At 44.9% G+C, this 19,425-nt stretch overlaps 1 protein-coding gene across 1 annotated transcript in view; it reads right to left on the bottom strand.

Annotated features, from left to right (window-relative positions):
- The window catches only part of LOC141078023 (uncharacterized), a 35,102-nt gene extending 15,880 nt beyond the window's left edge, over positions 1-19,222 (bottom strand). The window contains exon 1 of the mRNA XM_073564822.1: positions 19,158-19,222. The gene's annotated coding sequence lies outside the window, so the exon portion shown is untranslated. The remainder of the gene's footprint in view (positions 1-19,157) is intronic.
- Positions 19,223-19,425: the final 203 nt, after the last annotated feature.

The raw sequence follows: 19,425 nt of genomic DNA, 5'->3' as shown, positions 1-19,425 counted from the left end.
AACGGACATATTACCAGGATGGGGCTCAAGATAAGGGACATATTACCAGGATGGGACCCAGGATAAGGGACATATTACCAGGATGGGGCACAGGATAAGAGACATATTACCAGGATGGGGCTCAAGATAAGGGACATATACACCAGGATGGTGCCCAGGATAAGGGACATATACATTAGGATGGGGCCCAGGATAAGGGACATATTACCAGGATGGGACCCAGGATAAGGGACATATACACCAGGATGGGGCCCAGGATAACGGACATATTACCAGGATGGGGTTCAGGATAAGGGACATATTACCAGGATGGGCTCAGGATAAGGGACATATTACCAAGATGGGGCCCAGGATAAGAGACATATTACCAGGATGGGGCTCAGGATAAGGGACATATTATCAGGATGGGGCCCAGGATAAGGGACATATTACCAGGATGGGGCTCAAGATAAGAGACATATTACCAAGATGGGGCTCAGGATAAGGGACATATTACCAGGATGGGGCTCGAGATAAGGGTCATATTACCAGGATGGGGCTCAGGATAAGGGACATATTACCAAGATGGGGCTCAGGATAAGGGACAAATTACCAAGATGGGGCCCAGGATAAGAGACATATTACCAGGATGGGGCTCAGGATAAGGGACATATTACCAGGATGGAGCCCAGGATAAGAGACATATTACCAGGATGGGGCTCAGGATAAGGGACATATTACCAAGATGGGGCCCAGGATAAGGGACATATAACCAAGATGGGGCTCAGGATAAGGGACATATAATGAAGGACATATAGCCAAGATGGGGCTCAGGATAAGGGACATATTACCAGGATGGGTCTCATAAACATATTACCAAGATGGGGCTCAGGATAAGGGACATATTACCAGGATGGGACCCAGGATAAGGGACATATTACCAAGATAGGGCCCAGGATAAGGGACATATAACCAAGATGGGGCTCAGGATAAGGGACATATAATGAAGGACATATAGCCAAGATGGGGCTCAGGATAAGGGACATATTACCAGGATGGGGCTCATAAACATATTACCAAGATGGGGCTCAGGATAAGGGACATATACACCAGGATGGGGCCCAGGATAACGGACATATTACCAGGATGGGGTTCAGGATAAGGGACATATTACCAGGATGGGCTCAGGATAAGGGACATATTACCAAGATGGGGCCCAGGATAAGAGACATATTACCAGGATGGGGCTCAGGATAAGGGACATATTATTAGGATGGGGCCCAGGATAAGGGACATATTACCAGGATGGGGCTCAAGATAAGAGACATATTACCAAGATGGGGCTCAGGATAAGGGACATATTACCAGGATGGGGCCCAGGATAAGGGAAATATTACCAGGATGGGGCTCGAGATAAGGGTCATATTACCAGGATGGGGCTCAGGATAAGGGACATATTACCAAGATGGGGCTCAGGATAAGGGACAAATTACCAAGATGGGGCTCAGGATAAGGGACATATTACCAGGATGGGGCCCAGGATAAGGGAAATATTACCAGGATGGGGCTCGAGATAAGGGTCATATTACCAGGATGGGGCTCAGGATAAGGGACATATTACCAAGATGGGGCTCAGGATAAGGGACAAATTACCAAGATGGGGCCCAGGATAAGAGACATATTACCAGGATGGGGCTCAGGATAAGGGACATATTACCAGGATGGAGCTCAGGATAAGAGACATATTACCAGGATGGGGCCCAAGATAAGGGACATATTACCAGGATGGGGCCCAAGATAAGGGACATATTACCAGGATGAGGCTCAAGATAAGAGACATATTACCAAGATGGGGCTCAGGATAAGGGACATATTACCAGGATGGGGCCCAGGATAAGGAAAATATTACCAGGATGGGGCTCAGGATAAGGGACAAATTACCAGGATGGGGCCCAGGATAAAGGACAAATTACCAGGATGGGGCCCAGGATAAGGGACAAATTACCAGGATGGGGCCCAGGATAAGGGACATATTACCAGGATGGCGCCCAGGATAAGGAAAGTGCGGTCCAAATCTTGCATCGGGGCAAATCAGACTCTAGTTACGCAACTGGCACTGAGTGTCAAATCTCCACTTATTTGGTCTTACAGATAGGCCATCAATAGAAAAGTTCTGGACAACCCCTTTAACAATATACAATGTATTCCCTCCACTATCACTAATGCTTAAAGTTATAAATAATGTAGCGTTCATAAAACTTGAGAAAATAAATTACATAATTATGGCTGTAAATACAGGAAATATTGTGCATGAACACAGTTTATGTGAATATTTCAATTTATCAAATTCTCAGCAACATCCAAGAATATGAGAAAATCTGTCACGCACAGGTGTGTAATTGCAATGTGTTTGCGGAGTAAAGTATACAAAATGCTGGCATGCCCCCTGTGTATAAGGTGACAGCTGTCATCAGGAAGGTGTTGTCCACGCCGGACAGAGGCGACAACAATGTTCCACTGTTTATTTTCAGTGAAAATTTCACTCGTTTCTACAGTTTGTACCATTCACACTTTTTGTTTTCGTTTTGCAAACATCACTTAGTCTACATTCACAGGACTGTATTTTATGTCCGAGTGCTCTCCGTGGAAAAAAAGGACCAAATGCATTTAATTGGGCTATTCAGATGATTTTTTTTTTTATAACATCCAAATTAAAAAAATTGCAGCATGCTCTAATCGCTTCTGTATTTCAGATTCAAGTCTATGCTATTTCCAATTTTTACTGACATTCTGCCAATATTAGGACACTGTTTTTTATTTTGTTAATTTTATTTGCTGCTGATTAATAAAACATATGAATTATGGGTGACGATACAAAGGAAACAGTGTCTGTTTTTTGGATGAAAATTGGAAAAATGTTTAGACTTTTGTTTGAATTTAGATTTTTCATCAGCCTTGTCATCTGAATGGTATTAATTTTTATACATTCGCAGTGAATAAAATTTACAAGACTTAAAAAACCCTCCATTTCCTACGTTAATATTGGCATTCTATCTGTAAAAGTTGGATGATATATGGCTGATCCGTAAGTGATCAGACTTTTTTGTCACATCCATAGAATTGAATAGGCGAGTGTCATCAAAAACAAGGAAGGGACTAGTGCATGCTGCAATTTTAATGTGGACATGTAGTCCATGTAAAAAAAAAAAAAGGTCATCGGAACAGTCCAACTGAATAAATTTGAGTGTTGTCCATTTTTTCTACAGACAGTACTCAGACCAAAAATACAGTCGTATGAACTTTGCCTTATTAACAACAGTTGCTTACTAACCCTGGCCAAGGAAGGGTCTGAAGACACGGACTGAGACAGTAATAGTAACCAGTAGTAGATAGGATCACCTTATGAAATGATATACATTAGCTCTATCCCATGATATCTGTTAGACAGCAGTAAGCTACATTTAAGGCAGAGGTGGGGAATCTTTTTTCTGTCAAGGGCCATTTGGATATTTATACCATTCTTCGGGGGCCTCACAAATTGTGCACTAACTCCGCCCACAAAGTACGTCCTGAAATCGGCACTGGTGTCATAACATAATCTTTTATTGCATACGTCTCAACATTCAATAGTGAACAGTGCGTGTGCGAGCTCACAGAGCAAGAAGAAATTAATGGGCCAGCGGCTAGCAAAATACAGGTGTCGGCCCAAGCACTGTGGTCCCCAGGAATCTGACAAGGGGCCGGATAAATGGTAATCAACGACCGCAAACTGCCTACGGGCCTGACGCTTCCTACCCGTTTTAAGATGACAGCAGCCCCACCTACGCACTGGGTGTTAGGGACATGGTTGTAGAACCACTAAGACACAGTCCGGGGAGAGCCTGGAGGGGCGTAACTAAGCAAACACCTGGTTCTTTACTAGAGCCACTGATGGTGTGGTTGAACTTGAACCCAGGTGGACACCAGGTTGCTACTCCTGGACAGACCCCTTAGCCGTGGCAGCTAACCACAAAGGGGACAGGGAGGTAGGACCGGCCAGGAACTGGTTAGCAGGAGGTATAGACAGATGCAGTATCAGGCACAAGCAGGATAGGTACAGAAATATGGGATGACAACAGATATGGGATAACAGGTGTAGGTTCAGACGGATCAGGAGTAGGCACAGCGGGTTCATGTATAGGTTCAGCAGAACAGACAGGAACAGAAGTGGACTGGGTCAGGTAAATGAGACAGGATCAGATTCAGAGCGTACGGATACAGAGACCTTACAACTCGGTAGCAAAAAATTCACTGGTACTAACATCACTAAAGAACTCGCGATTTGGGGAAAATGTCTTGCATATCTAATATCTCCCAGACATTGGCTGGGAACTTTTTCAGAAGCGTGCAGGAAGTAAGTCCTAAGCATTCTCCCAGTGCACAGGCCCAGGGAGAAGACAGAAACAGCGGGAACCGGAGCTGTGTGGCAACGTGAGAGAACACACCAGCGTCCCTGCCCTGCTGAGAGGAAAAAGAGGACACATGCAGGGGTGCCGGTGCTGTTCTAACAATGGGTATGCTGTTCACATAGATATAATTGCTAACCAGCTGTTCGGTTTGCATATCTTACAAAATAAGTTCTGCATTTGTTTGTTACCGGCTGAATGTATTATCTAGCTTGCTTGTTTACCGCTCTCTCTTGTTCAGTCCAATTAAGTTGGTTCTAACTGGGTGTGGCTTCACATGGGTCACTTGCTCTAGGCAGCCATTTTATAGAACAAGTTGCTGTGAGACAGGAACCACTTGTGCTGGGCTTGTGAAGTGATCAATTTTGGACCAGCAACAACCGATGCCAGAGGCTTTAGAGAATGTTACAGTATTGACCCAACAGGTATTACTTCTGTATCTGGGTGTGACGCTGAGTCACTTCTCGAGGTTCAAGTCTTGAGTCAGGATAGTCAAGGAAGAGACAAAGGCGTACTCCGGTAACGTTGCGAGTATGAATACCAGGAGGATAGCGAATCAGAGCAGAAAGGGTTAAGCAGTCGGATGGTCAGAACAAAGTCAGGCAAAAAAAGATCTATAAATCTAAGGCAAGGCACAGAGCAACAAACTACACAGTAGCTAAATGTACATTTGGCAGAAACAGCTCAGTTAAGCAGCCTGGCAATCACCTGGAAAGATGAACACCGGAAGACTGCCAGTGCCTCTCCCAGTCTCACATTGGACAGCCGAGCTGTCAATCAACAAACTGACAGCTCAGCACACTCTTGCACCAAACTGGATGACTGGGCTGTCAAATTACAGCACGCACCTGTACCAGATTGGACAGCTGAGCTGTCAGTAACTGCATTCCAGACATACTAAGGGGTGGTACCGTGACAGTACCCCCTCTTCAAGAGAGGCCACCGGACCCCCAGGCTTCCCAGTAAATTTTAGATGGAAGAGTCTGACTAATCGATCAGCCTTCACATCTCAAGCTAGGACCCAGGATCTCTCCTCTGGTCCATATTCCCTCCAGTGGATGAGGTATTGGAAGGAATTTCGGACCTTATGAGAATCCACAACCCCCTGAACCTTATACTCAAATCAACCGTTGACTGAAGCCGGAAGAGGCGGGGATGACGAAAACAATGCTGAAGGGACAAACTCCTTTAACAGGGATTTATGGAACATATTAGTGATGCAAAGGGTTTTAGGAAGCTTTAATTTAAATGCCGCAGGATTGACTTCTAGGATCTCATATGGACCAATAAACTTTGAACTCAACTTCGACGGCACTTTAAGTTTAATGTTCCTAGATGACAACCAAACCTTATCTCCAATCTTAAAATAGGACCCACCGAAGGTCTTCTATCAGCTTTCCGTTTTTGGCAAATCTGAGCAGTCCCAATATTCTTTTGAACCTCCCTCCAGACATCCCCAATTCTATGTACAGCTACCTCCACCCCAGGACATTTAGATCTAATCCTAGAAAATTCACCAAAATGGGGATGAAAACCATAATTACAGAGAAACGGTGAGGTTCCAGTAGACAGATTTACTTGACTGTTAGAAACAAACTCAACGAGAGGTAAAAACGAAGACCAGTTCTCCTGCGAGCTGCCACAAAGCACCTTAAAATTTGTTCCAAAGATTGATTTGTCCTTTTAGTCTGACCATTGGTATCAGGGTGGTAAGCAGATAAAAATGACAAGTCAATCCCTAGTCTACTGCAAAAAGCTCAAACAAATTGTATTCACCTATCAGACACAATGTTAAGAGGAATCCCATGTAACCTTACATTATGAGAAAAAAACAACCTGGAGAGTGTCTCTGCATTAAGTAATCCTGAAAAGGAACAAAATGAGCTTGTTTACTGAATCGGTCAACTACCACCCAGATAGCAGTTTTCTCACCAGACAGAGGCAAATGAAATCCGTGGACCAATGAGTCCATGGTCTTTCTGGAATGTGCAATGGAGCCAGTTGTGAAAAGTAGAAGCTGCACTCACGATTTAGAATCATCCAGCAACTCCAGAGGTTAAAGTGGTTACAGGAGACATTGAGTGGATAGCATAGTCCCAGGGGATTCTGGGAAAGTTGTTGTTGTGTCAGGGGATCTGCAGGAGGAAGCAGTGTCAGAAAGTCTCATGTCAGACTGAACTAAGATAAGCTGCCAAGGCCAGTTCTTTCAGGGAAGTGACTGTTGGAAGCATAGTGGTAGTCAGGACAGCCAGGAACAATCATTGTTGCCTCAAGATAAGAGTGTGAGAGAGCTGACACCAGACTCATCCCCTCTCCACCTCACTGCATGATGAAAGTATAGTGCTACTTTGTGTAAAAACACTGTGTGTGAAGAGAAGTTGTTTGTGAAGAGACTTTCATAAATATTTGCTGGCAGCATTGTATAAAGAGAAGTGATTCTGTATGATGGAAAGAAGCTTGATTAAAACTTTATAATCAACCTGTCTGGAATAGTGTAATAGCTTCATGCCTGGAGACTGATACCTCACATCCACTGTGAAAGATTCTGGTTAATGGTCGCCCTGAGTAAAATCTTTCCAGATTCCAAAGAACTCATGTTCCTTTGTCCTGCTTCCATATAGTGAGTGGCAGACATGCAACACAGACACTCTGAGGGGTGGATCTGTGACACCGGGTTTAAATAGGGTACAACTCAACACTTGGTTTATCTGTTGTTCTACATTTGAGTCTACGGATGTTGAGTCTGCGCTGGTCCTATCTGCTCTTCATCTTGGATATGGAGGTAGGAAAAATCTCACAGTACCTTATCAGTCAGCTACACCTCCATTTGCCTTATGTGGAAACAGAACACTGAGCTCCCATGCAGCTGCACCACTTACCCATATTGTATGTGCACCGTAAGGGGGAGAAGAGGAAGACGAGCCCAAAAGGGGTTACCTCTCCTGCTCCGTGTCCAGAACCACCTAGCCAGACAGCAGGGTTGCCGGGGAAAGACTTTCTGGGCCGGACTGACTGAACCATGTGACCGTGGGGGTGCAGGGTGAGGGTGCGAAAGCAGAGCACGCAAGACAGAGAGCAGAGTGCACGGGACAGAGAGCAGGCTGCAGTACCACGCTCCGAGAGAGAGAGAGAGAGAGAACTCCCCGTCAAAGGACTGAGACTGAAGGACTAGGCGTTGAGAGCACCGTATGTGAGTACATGGACTCGGTAGCCTCCGTGACTAGAGGAGACTTCCCCTCTGACAGTGCAGTGACAGTGACATGAGCACGCAGTCCCGGGGACCACAGTGACAAGTCGGAGCCCCTGAGTGTGGTAAAGAGACTTCACAGTGTGCGTAGCATCGTTCCAGCACAGAGACAGATGTGGTATCCACAGAGACTCAGAGCAGGGAAGACTCTGGTTCGCATTGTCTCCCTGCTCCTTGCTTCAACCCCTGAAGGTCCCAAGTTCATTTTCAGAGTAGAGACTTTAGAGACTGCAAGCACCGCTGTTGTCGGTGCCAACGTGGGAGAAGTAGACTCTTCAATCAAGCTTTCCCCGGACCGAGAAGTTATAATTTTCTGAGTTTAACCGTTTCAACTCTGCATAACTGTTTTATAGCTTTCTTCAGTTCCAGTGTGCTGCTTTACTGTTTTACATTGTCCCATTTAACCCCCTACTGCTCCTCCCTGTGTGGAGAGAAAAATCCCTGTAAATAAACCTTTAACTCTTGGTCTGTCTCGGATCCGTGGCGACATCCTCAGTACCTGCAGTTTATTACACACCCTTGACAAAAATGGAATTGTACATTAATCTAGAGTTCATCTAGTTTTAAAAAACTTCCAAAAATATCATTAAGACATTTACAAGTCTTAGGCTAGGTTCACATAAACATTTGAGTCAGCAGCGTATCATTCGCATGCGCAAACGCATGCAGAAACGCATGCAAAACATGTGTTTATGCAGCTTTTTTATGCGCATCATCTTACGCATGATGGGAAAAACGTTGCGTGTGCATGTGTTTGTATACGGTTTTGCATGCGTTTTCATTGTTTATGCTCTTGCGTTCGATATGACAACAGACAAAAATGGGCGTGTCTCATGGGATTTCTATTTACATTTTGAAGAACGCATGCGTATCAAACGCACGCATGCGCATGTCCTTGCGTAACAATGTGTTACCATAGACAGTAATGCGTTTTTTTTACGCACTCATCCGTATGCCTACGCATATCTGACTGATTTTTGATGCCTCAAAAACATGATGCGTTCGCCACGCACCGTGAAAAGACGCATGTGTTTGCAAACGCATGTCCCTGCATACACCATGTTAAATATATGTATGCATGATGCATGTGGACCTATGTGGATCAAACGCTGCGGACACAGACGCAAATGTGAAACCAGCCTTAATCGATGAAGCTGTAGGCCCCAACACATAACAATAGAAAAAATGCTGATGAAGTTTTGTGATTTTCAGGTCTATTGAAAGGCATTTAGGAGTAATTAAAAATCACACTAATGTCGTGTTTATCACTAATGCTGATAAAAACTGTACGGTATGCCCAAGAGGAAAAGCGAGATGTAGAGTGGTGCAAGAAGATTGGTGTACGCAGGTGTGGGAGAGACTTCTTTTTATGCAGATCTCGGAGGATCCCAAGCTTGATTGACGGCTTCTTTCCCTGAAGTCATATAGCATAGAGGCTGTCAGTCAAGCAAGAGAACTGGAGGTGGGGGGATAGAGCTGGGGTGACAGAGGCTTCAGGACCTCGCATAGCACTTCAACCTCATTTGCATATAAATTAGAAAGCTGATTTCTCAGTAACAGAGGAAAGGACTGGCCATGTAAAAATATAGCTATACTTGTCTTTGAAAACCTATATGCACATATAAGTAATTTGGGGAGTGAAATCCTGCTGAAATTCTCTTTAATAGTATCAGTTTTTTTCATGTGGACCAAAGCTTCCATGTGCAAGTTGATATACCCACTATAGGTACACCCGATATGACCTCTGTAAGAAGCATCAAAACACTGTTAAGAGCAGCAGAAAAGGTGGGGGTGATGTTCATGAATGGGATTCCCTCTAGTTTCTGCAGCAAATCTGATATTTGTGAACTTACCCTTATATTGTAAGTTTAACAAATAAGTGCAAGTTGTATTGCACATATGCAGACCTACATGCTGGAAGTAAAACTCATATGGTTGGTCACTTGATGAGTACATGGGAACATTTTGGCTATGCTTTCTGAGAGAAGCTCCGAGCAACAACTGAAACCCTACATTGTACCTGGCGTTACTGTGACGGAGTCAGCTTATGCTGAGTCGTTTTCTTTAGAGTGGACCCTCTGGGTCATGGCACCCACCCACCTAGGGCGAGCTGACCTTGTGAGGAACCACCCCCTGTACAGGGAGTATCAGGGGCAAGACCAAGGGGTGAGCCACCATGACAGCTGGGACCAGACGGACGGCTCAGGTAGACACTAGGTACGAGTGCAGGAAACAGGACAAGACAAGACATAAGTTTAAGGTATCTTCATTAAGGCAAATTCAGGATAACATTCAGTGCAAAAACGTGATAAGCAAAACACAGCAAGGTGCGTGCGAGGGCACGCCAAGGTCCATAGCATGGTACGAGCCAGGTGGCACGCCTGGGTACAGGCAAGGGCTCAATGGCATCGGACTCCGGACAACTGGCAACGATCGACAAGAACAGGACATCCGGCTGCGGACATCAGCTCCGGACATCAGGCCGCAGTCATCAGGCTTACGATCTCTGGCAGCGATCGGCAGGTTCCGGGCATCCGGCAGGCAAACCAGGGTTCAGGCAAGGAGGCACGACAGATCTCCAGACATGGTGCGTCTTAGGGAACACGCCGAGGTCCAAGGCAAGATTCCAGGCAGGGTGCGTGCTAGGGGCACACAAGGGTTCAAAGCAAGGTGCAAGGCAAGGTGCATGTGTAGGGACACACCAGGGTTCAAAGTTCAACATACAAGACAGGGTACATGTGTAGAGACACGCCAAGGCACAAGGTACAAGGCAGAGTCCTGCGCGTACCAAGGGGCACGCCAGGGTCAGGTTCAAGGCAGAGTCCTGAGCGTGCAGAGGGACATACCAGGGTCAGGTTCAAGGCAGAGTCCTGCGCGTGCAGAGGGCACACCAGGGTCAGAGGCAGAGTCCTGCACGTGCAGAGGGCACGCCAGGGTCAGGGTTCAAGGCAGAGTCCTGCGCATGCAGAGAGGCACGCCAGGGTCAGGGTACAGACTAGGACCTGTACGTGCTAGAGGGCACAACAGGGTACATGGCTAGACCTGCGCGTACTTTTACAGAAGCACGGGGAGGTATGCCACAGGGCAGGCGAGGGCCTGCGCGTGCTAAGAGAAGCACGGAGAGCACAGTGCAGAGACAGCGTGAGTGCAAGGAAGCACAGAGAGCACGGCTGGGGCACTGGCTAGCTGGACGGGCTGCAGCACAAACAGGCGGGTAAGGCTCCAGCAAACCCGACTGGGGCATAGCAGGTGACACAGCTGTCACTGACCGATGAGCACGGCTGAGGCACAAGCAGGTAGGCACGGCAAGGGCGGGCACGGCTGAAGCACAAGCAGGAGGCTAGGAAGGCCAGGCGCATGCAAAGGGCACACAAAGAAACAAGGCAAGGCAAAGCAAGAAACAAGGCAAAGCTAGACTAGGTACGGAACAAGGAGCGGAACGTAGGCAAAAGCACAGAGCAGGGTCAGAGAGAGAACAGAGCTAGCAGCGGAGCGTAGGCCGAAGCCCAGAGCCGGGTCAAGGGAGAACCTTGAGACTAGTGTGGAAATGTGCAAGAGAGCACGATAGGACAGAGTCTAGCAGCGGAGTGTAGGCCAGAGCCCAGAGCCGAGTCAAGGCAGAACCTTGAGATTAGACATGGAATGTGCAAGAGAGCACCATAAGACAGAGTACAGAAAACCAGGCAGAGACAGCGAACGTGGAAGTACTACAAGGCTCAGAATAGCAAAGGCCAGACATGGCGAAACAGGAAAGGCAGAGAACAAAGGAATTCTACAAGGCAAAGCATAGCAAGGACAAGCATGGCACGAGAGACAACACAAGACATGGCAAGAGACAAGAGACAGAGTACAAGCACAAAGCGTGTACAGAGACACACGACAGGCAAGAGTGCAGGGGCAAGAATACAGGGAGCGACCGAGCAGACCAAGCAGCCATGCAGGGAAGCAACACGATACTCAGGCCCCGACCATAGGAAGGGGCGGTCTGATATATCACCATAGCACCTGCAGTTCCGGGTCAGGATCAGGAAAGAACTTCCGGTTCAGATCCTCCAGGATCATAGAGAGCGTTGCTAGATCAGACTGGGCTGAACCATAGAGAAGGTCACATGATCAGGGGCTCCAGGAATACATAGAAGATTGCAAAATCAGACAGTGCTGGAACATAGGAAAGGTCACATGCTCAGGGGCTCCAGGAATGCATAGAGGATTGCAGAGTCAGAGCAGAGACGGATGGTTACCTAGCAACGGCGTGCAGCCATGAGGTAAGGCGCGCGTGCACACTGCTCCAGGTATCTTCCAGCACGAGACATAACGGGCATGAGAATTCAGTGCACGTGCACACCGCTTCAGGAGTCATGCGGCATAACAGACATGGCGGGCATGACAGGCATAACGGATATGACAGGCATAACGGACATGGCGGGCATGACAGTTACACTTCACCCTCCCTGGCGGAATTTTTTGCCTTGGTTCCATGTGTATTTTTGAGCTTGAACACTAAAGTCCACAGTGTATGTGTAGTCACAGAACAAGACATTTCCGCTCTGGCGATTGTTCTGTTTTTGTCCAATAGTGTCCACAAATGGTTGATATTTTAGTCTCTGGTGACCGAGCCATTCCCAGTAGACAGCTTTGGATTAACAGCAGCCATTAATGTTAATAGCTTGTCTTCCAGTGCAGTCCTCCCAGAGGAAATGTCTTATTAGTACAGTTCCGTAGTTCTGCATCCATTGGGTTTTCCTAGTATGTGTGAGCTGTGCTAAAAGCACAGAATAGATTTGCCATTTTCTGTCCTTGGGGATGAACAGAAATGCTGGAGCATAAATCTTTGGTCGTTACTTATTATGAACTCTGCTTCAGCGCTGTTCTCTCTAAAGGATGATTAAGATGGAAAAGTTTCTAGAAGCGTACCATAATCTATGGGTAATGTATAGATACATTACTAAATAATAACTATTGATCATAGTGAATTCCCACAAAGCAAATATTCACACGATAATTCAGTAGGAATTCAAGTACTTGTAGGTCTTTATCTCTACTTTTATTGTGATATTGAAAATCCATTAGCTGAGGTTATGTAGCAATGTGTATCTTTCAGGATCTATTTACAATGGTGGTAAGTTATGAAGATTTCTCATACTGGTAAATTATTAGCTATACATTTATTCTAAATAGTACTTTGTGCTCACTAATATGGTATTAGCTGGAAATATTATAGAACATATACATTGTATATCTTGCTCCTAAAATCAGTATAGGATGTACATTACTGTATATTTTAAAACTTGGAACATCATAAACTATGTAGATGTCAAGGTTAAAGGGGCTTTCTGGGACTAGTTTATTTTCCTTGCGATTTTATTTTTTTTCCTATTCAGCTAAGAACTTACAGGCAGGTAGTCGCTAACCTTCCTGTTCTGCCAGGTGCCAGTTCAAAGCTCTCACGGGTAGCTCCTGCCGGAGATTCTGCTGCTTCACGTCACAGAGGAGCTCTTCCTCTTCCAGTCTGCTCTGTTGATAGGGTGTGACTGCTGACATCATGGTGACTCACAATTATACAGCAGGAAGCCAGCTGCCAATCAGCATGACATCGGCAGTCACACCCCATCGGCAGAGCAAACCGGAAGAGAAGCAGGCGATGTGTTTTTGGCTAGAAAGCATAAACCCCTGCAGTTTGAACGAACAGTTTAGCTTCACCAGCTTTATTTAAGCCTACTTGTATTATATTTTTCTGAAAGATAACTCCTTTTAGCCAAGTAACTAATCAAAATGGTTTATATGAGCCATGGGCCAATGAGGCACTAGTGGAACTGTAGGCACCTCTAAGCTTTAAATAGTATGGGGGGGTGTTCATATACTCCCACTTCTGGGCCCCACTATATGAAAAACTTGATATGAGCTTTGATCTATGGGTATGGGGGATGTTGACCTGAAATAAATAGAAGTCTGCACATTATTGCGACTATTGCGCAGTGATAGAAAATAACTGGTATTACGACTGCGGAAAATAATATGCACTGCACAGGTCACAAAGCTGAGACATGTCTGCGTTCCAACTCTCGGAAGTGGATCCAGCTAAACTGGAATTCAGGCTGACACGCTTTTGCGCTCCTCTAACTGGAAGCGCGGCCGGGCCCGAATACCGGACGAACTCACAAGCGCCGATGGAGTACGAGTAAAAAGCTCATGTAGGTAGACATACCACTATGAGCCTTTTCCCCTCCCCCTCCCCTCTTTCAAATAACAGAAGCGGTAAGTACGGTAGCCTTGGAATAAATTGAGGCACCTGCAGTCCTCCTCTACCCATTCCTTCTTCCTAGTATGGCACACCCCTATTTTTGTTCCCCTAATGAGAACTGATAACAGGAGGGGGCAAAACACGTAGGGATAAGGGACATCAATACTGGAAACTACTAGAACCAGCTAAGTGATCCATTGTGGCATTTTCAAATTAAAATGGCTTTCTAATTGTCTATGATTAATGATAAGGCACATTACTGTTTGTATAGAGCACCTAAATTGTATCTGAAGGTGGCCTATATACACCTGCACTAAATGCATTCCATCTTTAGCACATATGCACTTTATTGTAGGAAGCTGGGATTTAACCCTTGAGGTACTCAGCAAATAAGCAGAGACGCCATTTATTGCCATATGAACCTCTGGCGTTTAGTTACATAATTGAATTAGTTACATTTTCTTCCATAGACATAGAAAACAAAAAGCAAAAAACACAAATATCCTGAACTAAAAGTAAAAAAATATACTGCAAATAATGCATAAAGGTAATAATAATAATAATAATAATAAAGGGTATTTAGTAAACATAATTTTGATCAAAATAATGCACAAGCCATCCCGCCACGTCACGGCAACCCTTGTGGGACAGTCCCTACTCTAGTATTTAAAACCTTATCACTTGCCAAGTGGCGTGAATGTGAATAAGGGTCGAGCGGCTGAACCACTAGTAACAGCTTAGGCCAGACTGGATGGCTTTCCCAGCTCAGAAAGAGGGCGGTCACACCCATATATGCACTGAATGCACAATGAAATGAATAAAAAACAAATCTGAACTGAGAAAAGTAAGTTAATGTGTATGCACAATGTAAGTGCATATTAACACATGACCATTAACCAGAGAAAACAAAAAGCAAAAAACACAAATATCCTGAACTAAAAGTAAAAAAATATACTGCAAATAATGCATAAAGGTAATAATAATAATAATAATAATAAAGGGTATTTAGTAAACATAATTTTGATCAAAATGACCGCCCTCTTTCTGAGCTGGGAAAGCCATCCAGTCTGGCCTAAGCTGTTACAAGTGGTTCAGCCGCTCGACCCTTATTCACATTCACGCCACTTGGCAAGTGATAAGGTTTTAAATACTAGAGTAGGGACTGTCCCACAAGGGTTGCCGTGACGTGGCGGGATGGCTTGTGCATTATTTTGATCAAAATTATGTTTACTAAATACCCTTTATTATTATTATTATTATTATTATTACCTTTATGCATTATTTGCAGTATATTTTTTTACTTTTAGTTCAGGATATTTGTGTTTTTTGCTTTTTGTTTTCTCTGGTTAATGGTCATGTGTTAATATGCACTTACATTGTGCATACACATTAACTTACTTTTCTCAATTCAGATTTGTTTTTTATTCCATAGACATAGCTTAGTGGTGTTACAGACAACTGGTTGTATACTGTGTGCATGTCGGTTTATTGTTATAGCCCTAGAATAGGGGCATGCAGGGACTTTAAAGGACTGCCGTCGTTGAGCGCCATATTGAATCTTAGGGTACCAACCTCCACTGCTAGGTATGCCATCAGTTCAATAGGGACACATTAGGGCCAGTGTAGGATTGCTACACCACACTTTGTTAAACTCCCTGTTTGCTAATAATATTTACGGTACATAATATTCCCCTCTCAAGGGTCTGGGAAGTGCTACTTCATGTTCATTTTCTAAATAAACTGTGAGATGATTTTTTAACAATATTAGTAATTAAAAGTTAAATTTTAAAGGGTTTGTTTCGTTTTGGTTTTGATAGCAACTACTTGCCTGTAAGTCCTTAGGGCTGATAAGAAAAAAAATTAAAGGGAATCTGTCACCCCATTTTAGCCCTATAAGCTGCGGCCACCGCCATCAGGGGCTTTTCTACAGCATTCTGTAATGCTTTAGATAAGCCCCCGATGAAACCTGAAAGATAAGAAAAACACGTTAGATTATACTTACCGGGTGGCAGAGTTCGGTGCGGTGGGTGTCGCAGTCCCGTCCAGTGCCCCCAGTCTTCATACGATGATGTCCTCCTCCTTACTTCTCCCTTGGCTCCTGCACAGGCGTACTATATCTGCCCTGTTGAGGTCAGAGTAAAGTACTGCAGTGTGCAGTCGCCGGGAAAGGTCAGAGAGGTCCGTCGCCTGCGCACTGCAGTACTCTGCTCTGCCCTCAACAGGGCAGATAAAGTACGCCTGCGCAGGAGCCGAGGGAGAAGCAAGGAGGAGGACGTCATCGTATGAAGATGGGATGCACCGGACGGGACGGCGACACACAACCGACCGGACCGAAGCTGGGGTGAGTATAATCTAACTCTTTTTTCCTATCTTTCAGGTTACATCGGGGGCTTATCTACAGCATTACAGAATGCTGTAGATAAGCCCCTGATGGCGGTGGCTGCATCTGATAGGGCTAATATGGGGTGACAGATCCCCTTTAAATAGTCCCAGATAACCCCTGTACATAGCATGGCCATGGCGGCATTACCTATTATTGTAGGGGAGCGTCAACCTTTCTCAATGCATTCTGAGCCTAAGGAATGCATTTATAATATAACAATTGCTGCTAAACATAATATATTGCAGAAAAAAATACTGTGGCCCAATGTCAATTACAGCAATTTGTTCTTGGGAGAAAATCTTAAGAAAGTAGGCTACATAGGTGGAATATGGTCTGGGAAATACACACAAAACTGTATTGCAAAGGCCAGGAGAGCTCCAGATATACATTTGTACAAAGAAAAGTCAATTCCCACTATTCTGTTCTTAGATCCAACATTCTGTGAAGATTAATAATGGAATAAAATCTCTAAAAAAACCACAACTCTATAAAAAGATCACTATGCAGACCAGATTTCAACTGTATTGTCTGTATTGAGCAGTATTTATATATACTGCTCAAAAAAATAAAGAGCACACAAACAGCCTGTTGCAAATGGAATAGGGTTCCCTTTATTTTTTTGAGCAGTATATATATATATATATATATACCGTATACACTCACTGGCCACTTTATTAGGTACACCATGCTAGTAAGGGGTTGGACCCCCTTTTGCCTTCAGAACTGCCTCAATTCTTCGTGGCAGAGATTCAACAAGGTGCTGGAAGCATTCCTCAGAGATTTTTGACCATATTGACATGATGGCATCACACAGTTGGCGCAGATTTGTCGGCTGCACATCCCTGATGCGAATCTCCCGTTCCACCACATCCCAAAGATGCTCTATTGGATTGAGATCTGGTGACTGAGGAGGCCATTTGAGTACAGTAAACTCATTGTCATGTTCAAGAAACCAATCTGAGATGATTCGAGCTTTATGACATGGCGCATTATCCTGCTGAAAGTAGCCATCAGATGTTGGGTACATTGTGGTCATAAAGGGATGGACATGGTCAGCAACAATACTCAGGTAGGCTGTGGCGTTGCAACGATGCTCAATTGGTACCAAGGGGCCCAAAGAGTGCCCAGAAAAAATTCCCCACACCATGACACCACCACCACCAGCCTGAACCGTTGATACAAGGCAGGATGGATCCATGCTTTCATGTTGTTTACGCCAAATTCTGACCCTACCATCCGAATGTCGCAGCAGAAATCGAGACTCATCAGACCAGGCAACGTTTTTCCAATCTTCTACTGTCCAATTTCGATGAGCTTGTGCAAATTGTAGCCTCAGTTTCCTGTTCTTAGCTGAGAGGAGTGGTACCCAGTGTGGTCTTCTGCTGCTGTAGCCCATCTGTCTCAAAGTTCGACGCACTGTGCGTTCAGAGATGCTCTTCTGCCTACCTTGGTTGTAACGGGTGGCAATTTGAGTCACTGTTGCCTTTCTATCAGCTCGAACCAGTCTGCCCATTCTCCTCTGACCTCTGGCATCAACATGGCATTTCTGGCCACAGAACTGCCGCTCACTGGATTTTTTTTCTTTTTCGGACCATTCTCTGTAAACCCTAGAGATGGTTGTGCGTGAAAATCCCAGTAGATCAGCAGTTTCTGAAATTCTCAGACCAGCCCTTCTGGCACCAACAATCATGCCACGTTCAAAGGCACTCAAATCACCTTTCTTCCCCATACTGATGCTCGGTTTGAACTGCAGGAGATTGTCTTGACCATGACTACATGCCTAAATGCACTGAGTTGCCGCCATGTGATTGGCTGATTAGAAATTAAGTCTTAACACACAGTTGGACAGGTGTACCTAATAAAGTGGCCAGTGAGTGTATATATATATGTATGTATTATGTTTTACTTATATTGCACCATAATATTCCACAGCGCATTACAGACGTAATCATCACTGTCCCCGATGGGGTTCACAGTTTATTTTCCCTATCAGTATGTCTTTGGAATGTGGGAGGAAACCGGAGAACCCAGAGGAAACCCACGCAAACACGGGGAGAATATACAGACTCCTTGCAAATGTTGTCATTTGTGAGATTTTAACCCACCGTGCTGCCCAGATATACCGAATACGTAAAATTGCATATATGTAATTTATATGTAATATATACATTTGCCTTTTTTATTCTTCTTCCCTAGGAGACCACTTTTCAATACAGTTTTGGGTGGCCCTCTCAAAGAGATTTCAGAGTAGCTCTATCTTTCTGACCTAATATTTCTAATTACAGCCACCGCTAATCTTAATAATTACAACTGCAGTTAATGGATATGACCTGGTTATGACAAGCAGAGGAAACAGTTGACCAAAGTAAGTCCAAATTTCATAACTTTATAAATAGAGTTGAGCAAAAGGATTCGCAGAACACTGATCCAGTGACCAGATTGATAGTCCGTGGCTTCCGGACTAGGTCCCTCCGAGTCTGCTGATGCTGGATTCCCAAGGACTTCTTCTGATTAGCAGGAGCAGCACAACGCCACGTGTTTGTCCCACCTCAGTGATGATGTCACGCTAGGCCTGCTCAGCTCAAATAATAAACTAAAGTGTTGTGACACTAGTCACTACTCACGGTCACGGACAGACCGTGAGGCAGAAAAGTCTGGCGTTCCAGGGTTAATAGCAAGAGAGTATGTAGATAAACAAGAGAAAAGATGAAGGCGTAAGTCAGGTCACAGTCCAAGGTCATTAACAAGAGATAGCGGATCAAAAGACAAAGGACAAGACAAAGGGATAATCAGAACACGGTCCAAAGGGGTCTGACAGCGGAAGATCAGAACTCAGAGCAACAGAATCAAGCTAACACTCACCAGGAAGCACAAACTACATCTGGCAGGGATCAGAGGCAGACAGCTCAGTTACGTAGCAAGGCATTCACCAGAACACCGAACACCTGAAGAAAGTCCTACACCTCCCAGTCATAGATTGGACAGCTGAGCTGTCAATCAAAGACTCAGCAAGCCCATCAAAGGATTGGACAGCCAAGCTGTCAAACAAAACACAGACAACTCAGCAAGACAGTTTCCATAGAATAGCATGGCAATCACTCACTGAGCGGAGGAATCGTGACAAGTGTCC

This window comes from Dendrobates tinctorius, unplaced genomic scaffold (assembly GCF_039654945.1).
Source record: "Dendrobates tinctorius isolate UK_male_01 unplaced genomic scaffold, ASM3965494v1 ptg000016l, whole genome shotgun sequence".
Taxonomy (NCBI): domain Eukaryota; kingdom Metazoa; phylum Chordata; class Amphibia; order Anura; family Dendrobatidae; genus Dendrobates; species Dendrobates tinctorius.
The sequence above is the reverse complement of the archived record's forward strand: the minus strand, read 5'-3'. Positions and strand labels throughout refer to the sequence as shown.